This window comes from Solanum verrucosum, unplaced genomic scaffold (genome assembly GCF_900185275.1).
Source record: "Solanum verrucosum unplaced genomic scaffold, falcon-dt-bn FXZP01000214.1, whole genome shotgun sequence".
NCBI classification, from domain to species: Eukaryota; Viridiplantae; Streptophyta; class Magnoliopsida; order Solanales; family Solanaceae; genus Solanum; species Solanum verrucosum.
Window position 1 is genome coordinate 2,147,855 of NW_026020059.1, and position 9,712 is coordinate 2,157,566.

A 9,712-nucleotide genomic window follows, 5' to 3' on the forward strand; every position below is an offset into this window, starting at 1 on the left:
CGGGAGCGTGTTGAGGTCATTCTGGCTGATTTGGCAAGTCGGTAGAAGGCAAGTCAGCCTTTGCGAAGTAGATAGACGTCTTGAAAGTAGGGAAAGTGGTAGCCGACAGTTTGGCCAAATCTCACACTTGGCGTAATTCTTCCTTCAAGATCTAGAGTTCTTGCTCCATGCGAGCCATTTCCTCTTCATTTTGGATGTCTGTCATGTTTCGAGAACCTTAGGGGTTCTCGATATGTATCATTATGTTTGCAGCAACGTTGAACTCGTCTTTATCAATCATCTTTCCTTTTGATCGACAGTTGTATCGTGAGTCAACCAGTTTGCAAGTCGACATAAATAAACGAACTTTTAGGGATAAATGATGAAAAAGAAAAGAAAACAAAGAAAAAGGAAACTATGTTAGTTTGGGAAATATTAAAAGATGTAACAAATATAAGTGTAACACATGTATACGCCAATTTGGCGACATTCAAAATGTGTCCTAATATAAAACCTCTTTTTGCCTAAAGTAGACCTACGTTTTAATCTGTTTGATTGTAAAATATCCATTTAAACACATTTTAGATTTGGAGCAGACATAACTTCATTAATCTTGGATGTTACATTGAGGTAGGCAATCAGAAACCTAAGAAATGAAAGTACGGGGGGTCATAAGGCATACAAGAGGGATAGGCCACATGGCACTTTGAGAAGCTTATGAAAAGAGTTCCAAGGAGAAAGATGAATCTACGGCCATGTTAGAGCATCATCATCGTCATCGTCATCTTCCCAATCATAATATGGCCCTGGGTGGTACTCTGGAGACATGTCGGGGCCGCGTTTGAGATACATGTCTTTCACCCCTCCATCTCTTGGGTCATAGATGTTAAAACCCGTTTCAAAAACCTTCATGTGGTCTTCCTCCACCTCTTCTTCTAGGTCCTCTAAAGGATCCACCTCTGGGTCTTCTTCGGGATCCTCTTCTGGGTCTTCTTCAGGGTCCTCTTCCGGATCCTCTTTCGGGTCTTCTTCTTCTTCAACCACCTGGATTAAATAATCAATAGATCCGGGAACAATCTGATTATACATGGATGCGGTGAATCTCATGCGATGAAGCACTGATTCTCTAATCCAATCAATTTGTTGGTTGTCTACAAACCCCCAATGCCCGTGTATGCTTGGATGAGCCATATGACTCACAGTATTTCGCCAAGCATAATACTCCGGCGTACACCAACTTTTCTCTTCTATTTCTAAATCGATCGTGTATTCCCACTCGACCTGCAGATTTCATATCCGTTCCAGCGAGACTGAAGTGAAAGCATCTTCATGTGACCCCATGATTGATCATAGCAGAATGTCTTAGATGATTCCAAATTGCTAGATAACACGAATAGATGCATATAGTTGAATGCCCTCAGCCCAATTAACTCGATAAAAAGAAAATATCGAGTCCTCGCAAACGCCACTCCTCTTATCTAAGAAAATTTCCATTGGATGGCATCTCCTGTAAGGTTGTTCATGAATGTGCGCCACTCTTCCCTTTCTGTCGGCGCTTCCATCCAATTTTGGAGACGATCTTTATGGCTTTCGATCATGTTACGTGCCCCAATGTAGAAATCCATTTGTGGATCACGATGATAGAAATTTTCTCTCCCCCAAATCTGTAGCAGCATACTGCATCCCCCGAAGAAGTTGTGCCCCCTAATGCAGGCTGTCATAAAACGATGAACTTCGGCAAGGATCATGGGCACCAAAGAAAATCTTTGTGGATCATTGAAGATGTTTATAACCATCGGCAATATGTTGATGTCGACAGAATTGGACCTTATCAAGAACACCATAACTCCCAAAAAAGCCATAACAAATACTCTCGGCCTCATATGTTCCCATGCTCTGCGAGTACATTCAAATTCACGCTGATTTTATAGTAACCTTCCGAACGCCCAAACCTCTAAAAGAGATAGTCTAACTTGACCTGCCTGCTGTTCACATATTTCAATGACCGAAATATATGCAGATCCAGGAGACTTAGAAAATCACCTGTACAGATAGCTGACGGGATCATCGGTAGCCTCCCTCTAATCGATAGCTCGGTAAGACTACTGAACTCCTCTAGTGTAGGGGTGATCTCAAAATCCAGTAATTTGAAAGTTACGGTGCTCGGTTCCCAAAATCCCATCAGCTGAGTTACTAAGACTTTGTCGCATTATGTCCCTAGAAGTGACAATAATGCTCCCAAGTGCCCTAGAATCTCAGCCCCGTGTATCCTGTGGATATTTTGCCACTAATTTTGTAGGATGTGTGGCGCTGAAACGACCATTTGGATATTTGGCAAGTCTTGGTTGAAGTTCATCGAAAAAGAGGGTAAAGAGTATAATGAGTTTATTTGCTCCAAATCCGTTAAGTGTTTTAGTTTGGATAATTTATAACAATTTCACACAAAGTGTATGTCGTTGAGTTTTAAAAAAGAAACTCTTTGACATTTGAGTGGTTTCCTTAACGCAATGACAATACCTTATATTGTCTTGCCTATGACTATGCAACATGACCTATTTCTAGAGTAGGATTGTTTCCTAGATGACTGAGAGTTGGACTGAGTGATTGCGAGAAGGTGCGCTATCTTAATTGCACCAACTCTAAAACTAAGGAATTCAAAGAGAGTTTCGAAAGAGTGCAGGAGCACCCATCGCGTGCTCAGTATGTGTTTGTGTACGGCCAAAGACTCGATAGAATGTGCAAATGACGGTGTAGGGAAATCAATAACAAGTAGTGTTTTAAAACAAATAAGGAACACAAGCTTGGATTTCACTTGCGACCTTTCAGTCAAAACAATATATCAATTTGGTAAAGCAAACAAGCAGAAATGAACAAGTAATCACAAGTATTATTCCTAAATTAAATTTTCTAAAGTTAAAACTAAGTAAGATTCCCAGTAAAGTCTCCAAGCTGTCATAACCGTATTTTGAACTAACCGAAACAGTTTGCAACATAACATGGTTGACACACTGATTTTTTTTTGAAAAAATTGTTTCTTGTTTTAGAATCGCCACCTAAATTTTAAAGAAAATATTAGGAAAATCATTTTTTATGTGTAATGTAAACTCTGTTTTGCTTTGCGAAACCAATGAAATTTTAATTACTCGAGGGAAAGGTATTAAATATTCCTCAAAGTCTATCCGAAGATAGTCCTAAAACTCAATTTAGAAAATTTAATTAGGAAAACTTGTTTATTTATTTTCTTTAAAATCAATGGTAAATAAATATTATTAGTTTAAGAAAAGAGTAAAAATACAAGGTACGACATATATATGTCTATCAAATAAAATTAATAGTATCATGTTTATCATACGGTAAAAATAAATAAACAAATGAGTGTACTAAAATTGTATGATAATTTTATTTGTTAAAAATATATATGTGTCTTATATAAATGTATCCAAAATAAATGTTGAGTTTAAATGATATGAAAATTTCTCATTTTTTTTAATTATATATATATATATATATATATATATATATATATATATATATATATATAAAATTAAATTGTAAAGGAAAATAAAATAAGATAAAATAGTAGTATGTGTGAATATGTAGTAATATGTATGATATATAACTTTGAATAAAATACTTAAAATGGAGTTTTCAAACAAATAAATAAATAAAACAAACAGTAATAATACTAAATGTCAATAGTATATGAAGTTTGCCATCTTAAATACATTTTCTACTATATTATAAAAGAGAGTTTAGGCTCAAGTATAATATATAATATTCAAGGTTGAAACTTTTCCCAATCTTGAATATTATATATTATACTTGTGGGACTTTTAAAAGGAAGTTTATACCCAACTATAATATATAATATTCAAGATTGGGACTTTCTTGAATATTATATATTATATTTATTATATAGTACAACTTGGGCATATACTCCCTGTTAAAATAATATATATATATATATATATATATATATATATATATATATATATATATATAAAATTAAATTGTAAAGGAAAATAAAATAAGATAAAATAGTAGTATGTGTGAATATGTAGTAATATGTATGATATATAACTTTGAATAAAATACTTAAAATGGAGTTTTCAAACAAATAAATAAATAAAACAAACAGTAATAATACTAAATGTCAAAATAGTATATGAAGTTTGCCATCTTAAATACATTTTCTACTATATTATAAAAGAGAGTTTAGGCCCAAGTATAATATATAATATTCAAGGTTGGAACTTTTCCCAATCTTGAATATTATATATTATACTTGTGGGACTTTTAAAAGGAAGTTTATACCCAACTATAATATATAATATTCAAGATTGGGACTTTCTTGAATATTATATATTATATTTATTATATAGTACAACTTGGGCATATACTCCCTATTAAAATAATATATATATCTCACAAATGGAAAAGTCCCAATCAAGGAAGCAACATATATCATTTACAAATGACTTAAAAAGCATTAAAAATTACAATAATTACCAATTTAAAATATTTAAAAACTATATAATAACATAGGTTGACTCTCAGAATTCTATCAAACTCACATATATTGGAACAGAAAAAATAACACATATCATTTTAGTATTACCAAAAAAGTATTATAAATAATAATAATTAACAACTTAAAATATCTGAAAGACATTTTAAAAGGGTTAATTTTGTAATTTTATCCATATCACATAAATTAGGACAAAGTGACCAGTAATATACATTATTTCAAAGTTACATAAAAATATTATAAATCACAATAATTAATAACTTCAAACATTTTTTAAAAAAAAATGAAAATTTAGATGACCCCCCAAATTTCATTTGTGTCACATAAATTGAGACAACAAAAATAACATATATTGGGGCCATTTTAATTTATTTGTCTTATTTCTTTAATATTTAAAAATAGCGTAAAAATACTATAAATCATGATAATTGACAACATAAAATATGTTTTGAAAAAAAATACAAAAAATTCCACTGATTCTTGAAATGAATCTATCGTAAATATACTATAAATCATGATAATTGACAATATAAAATATTTCAAAAATATTGTATGTGAGTAGTCTTCTTATGCCTTAAATAGCGTCAAAGAAAGTACAGGTTTGTGATAAAAAAACTTATTCCTTTATCTACGCAAACAATCGCTTCAAAAACTCGGTTATTAGCCCCAAAATATACCATTTATATTATTGGGCCTGTGCATAGCACGGGCAACATTATCTAGTTTATTACAAAGTATAGTATATTCATGAATGTTGTTTTTTTAAAAAAAATATATGAACGTTTATTATTTTATTTACATGTAGGGACAAATTGACGATAGATTAGATGTAGTAAAATAATATGTATATTTAAGTGTAGGGATTTATAACCTATAAATAATAAATAATAACATTCGTAGAAGGGACAGTAGATAAAAATAATATGCTATGTAGAGAAAAACATAAAATTCATACCTTTATGTGTATGACATATATATGTATGTACCTTATATTTTGAACCCGTTGACATATCTAAAATCTTGAAAATAACATGTTAAGAGATTAAAATATTTTATCAATATGTGATTTAAAAAATAGAGATAGTAATAATAGTAAATATAATTTCTTCATAAATGGGTTGATCTAAAGAATATAAAAATATGCCTAACTATTGAGACTTATTCTATAGTTACATTTATTTTGTTAAAAAAAAACATGTAGGCCTACTTCCCTACTTGTTTTCTTAAAAATATGTATGTCTAAAGGTAAATATCTTACCCATATGTAATTTCTAAAGGTAATTATTTTAGCCTTTAAACTAGTTTCAAATTTATTTGGAGGTCCTAAGCGATTAGTAGGCCTAAATGAATATTATTTTAGCCCTTTTGAAACTTCATTTGGAAACTTTTAAACTATAAGCCCCTCTTTTCAACTTAAGGACCTGAAAGAATGTTATAAGTAAAATGCTAACCCATTTTTTAAGAAAATATTTTTTGTATTGTTTGTTCTAAAAGTATTTCAACAAAATTCATAAACCAATAATATTAGCTTACACAAATAATCTTCATATAAAAGACAAACAATATATCAAAAACTTAAGATTTACCCAAAATAGATATAAGAGTTAGTGAGCATATCAAAACAATATAATCACACTCGTAAAAAGAAGAGGCTCCAAGTATTGCGGTAATCATAATTGTTGTTGACCTAATATTTTAGGCTTGTAATGAGTTCCAAAGTAGAAACTCCAGCCCTTCGATTGTACATGAAACATAAGAAGAGGAAAATAGATTAGAGTCACGTGGCAAACAAGTAGCAAAACTAAATAGTAAAAGAAAATATGCATTTTTTATAATCAGGCAATAATTACTTCGATAGGCTTCTATTAAATTTAAACAATGTATTTAGTTAGTTGTAAAAAAAATATTATTTTTTTTGCCTTTCCAGATATAAAAACAAACTTAATAAAACATTCACGTTCGGCATCAAATATGCTCGCATATATATCTTCAAGAGCCGTTCTTCTAACAGGGAGATGGGGGATCACGTGGGGCGGTGATGGAAGAGGACGTTCTGGGGGATGTAGAGGAAGAAAACTGATGCGTTCTTTCGCTGGAAAAGTAAAGAAAAACGTCGGAGAAATTGGAGGACTAGGGGCGAATGTGACTTCTGGGAAACAGAGAATAGGACGGTGGTGGTAGAGTCTATGTTGAAAAGTCTTGGTTTAATTTCGATCGTCCGATCGTTTGATCGGACGGTTGATAAAATAAAGGGTTAAAAATAAAAATATTAATATATATATATATATATATATATATATATATATATATATATATATATATATTGATAATAATTATATATTAAAAAGATGAATCAATTAAAGCCGTTAGATTAGATTGGATGGTCAAGATTTAAACTGGAAAAATAGGCACAATCCATGTGCTTCCTACGTGGCACACGCGAATTGACTAAATTAAAAAGACTTGGATTTCCAAGTTTTGTTCAAATTAAATTTATTTAAATTAAAACATTTTCTTTATTAAATAGCCATAATTTATTAAATTAAAAATAATCATTTTGCAAGACTAGCATAGTTGATAAAATTAGTCATTCTAAAAATTAAAATTAATATAAATTAGTAAATCATTAATTAATTAAGCCTTCCTAATTTAAAAAAAAATTGTAAAAAATGTTTATTGTAAATAGAAATTATATATAATTAGAAAAATCGAGTTAACCCTTAAGAAAAATATTTATTTGACGTGAAATTTAAAAATGAGTAAGCAATAATATTAATAATATATATATATATATATATATATATTTTATTATTATTATTATTATTTTTATAAAAAATAGTATTTATGAAATAAATTTTATCAAATAAAATAAATAATTAAAAATCTTTTTCGCATTCCTACAAAAATTTCTTAACATATTTATATTTTCTTATTTTTTATTTTTATTATTATTATTATTATTATTATTATTATTATTATTATTATTATTATTATTATTATTATTATTATTATTATTATTATTATAACTCTAGTTTAACAAATGTGGGGAGCCAAAATTGGGTGTCAACAACTTGCCTTTTTCTTTGTCCATGGAGGAGAGTAGGGAAGACGTGGACAAAGAAACGTTGACACGATCTAATTTAGGCGACCACCAAAATACATTGAGCAACAACTTGGCAAGAAATGTATATGGAATTATGGCCGAACTTTGGCTTCTGAGTTGCCTACATATCTCAGGCTTCATGATAAATCAGGCCATATGTAGTTCGAGAGTGTAGGAACATAGCAAATATTATTAAAATTTGTCATAGTATCGAATTATGGTAATACTAAAATCTTTTGGTGGCGAGGTATGAAGAGATTAACACGAATAGAGGGACAAGATATAGTTCTAAAGAAACTTGAATGAGAAATGTTTTGTAGTATTTTCTATTGAAGACTTATGGTAGATGGATAAATTTTCAAAAAGACTGCCCAGTGTCGAGTTATAATGAACTGAGACATGAAAGAGTTATGAGTAAGATATAAATCTGAACTTCTAAAAATCGAGTCGAGTTGAGTTTTGAAAGTGAATCCTTGACGTAGCTAGTGATGCTTGACATTGCACTAACTTGCCCTAGTTTGCTGCTTAGAGGGAGTTCCTCGTTGTAATGTGTTGTCCTACAAAACATGTAAAAGGGTGAAAAGTACCTGTTGTGGTTCAAAAATAAATAGATCGAAACAGTAATGTAAAGAGTAGAGTGTAGATGTCCAAACGATTGTATTGTGAATGTGAATGTGATGTAGGCAAAGTAACTTGTAATGTAGGGATCCTCGATTTGCGTGGTTGTTGTAATGTAAAAGCCTGTAGCCGGTTGTGTAAAACTTGTAATATAGAGCCTTCGACTGGCGGGGTTGTTATAATGTAAAAGCTTGTAACGTAAATTTAATTGTCGGTGTGTAACAGTGTTGCTATGCGTGCATTCCCCCGATCGGTGGAGTTTTAGTGATATTACTACGGTGTAGTCTTCGATCGGCGGAGTTTGGTCGACGTTCGCTATGAACAGCCTCTGATTGGCGGAGTTTGATGATGTTTGCTATGTACAGCCTCCGGTTGGCGGAGTTTGACGATGTATGCTATGTACAGCCACCAATCGGTGGAGTTTGAGTGACATTTGCTATGTACAATCCCCAATTGGTGGAGTTATTTTGAAAGAAAGCTAACTGTCCTATTTTCCTACGAGGATCCTCTTTTCTTTAGTATTTGATCCAGATCTTGACTGTACCCGCAAAAAATTTAAATGATATATTCTTAGACATAAGATGCAAGTTGAAGTACTTCCGGTAAATAAAGTAGGGAAAGAGTATTTTGGCTCATGATTGTGAGAAGTCGAATGGTGTTTCTGGTCATGCTTCGAGACTTGATGTTATTTTCTTGATTCCTGTGTTCTTGCACTTAAAGAAAAAAAATTAGTTTGGGAGGGAGTGTTGATTTGTATCAACCCGCGGACTGAAGCCTCGTCACTGGAATCCTTCGGCACCTTCTTTGTCCCGCACATAGTTCATTAACCTAGACACTTGGCAGGTGGAAGAGTAGAAAAATTCTTTGAAAAGAATTAGCTTGTTTTTCTAGCAAATAGGTATATTACGTATATATTAGGTATATATATATAGTAATTCTCCAACATTTTTTAGATTATGACATATTTCGAAGTCCATCGAGGTTTCCATTTTGTTGACTATATCCAACATACTCTTCTTGTAGCTTTTACCCACCCTGATGAAGCTTCCCTAGCTCTTTTGCAGACACTGCGATGACCAAGATTCTTCATATTCTGGGGATGTAGAGGAAGAAAACGGATGCGTCCTTTCGCTGGAAAAGTAAAGAAAAACATCGGGGAAGATTGAGGACTAGGGGCGAACGTGACTTCTGGGAAACAGAGTATAGGGCGGTGGTGGTAGAGTCTATGTTGAAAAGTCCTGGTTTAATTTCGGCTGTCTGATCGTTTGATCAGACGGTTAATAAAATAAAGGGTTAAAAAATAAAAAAATTTAATATATATATATATTGATAATATTTATATATTAAAAAGATGAATTAATCAAAGCCGTTGGATTAGATTGGATGGTCAAGATTTAAACTGGAAAAAAAAACAATCCATGTGCTTCCTACGTTGCACACGCGGATTGGCTGAGTTAAAAAGACTTGGATTGCCAAGTTTTGTT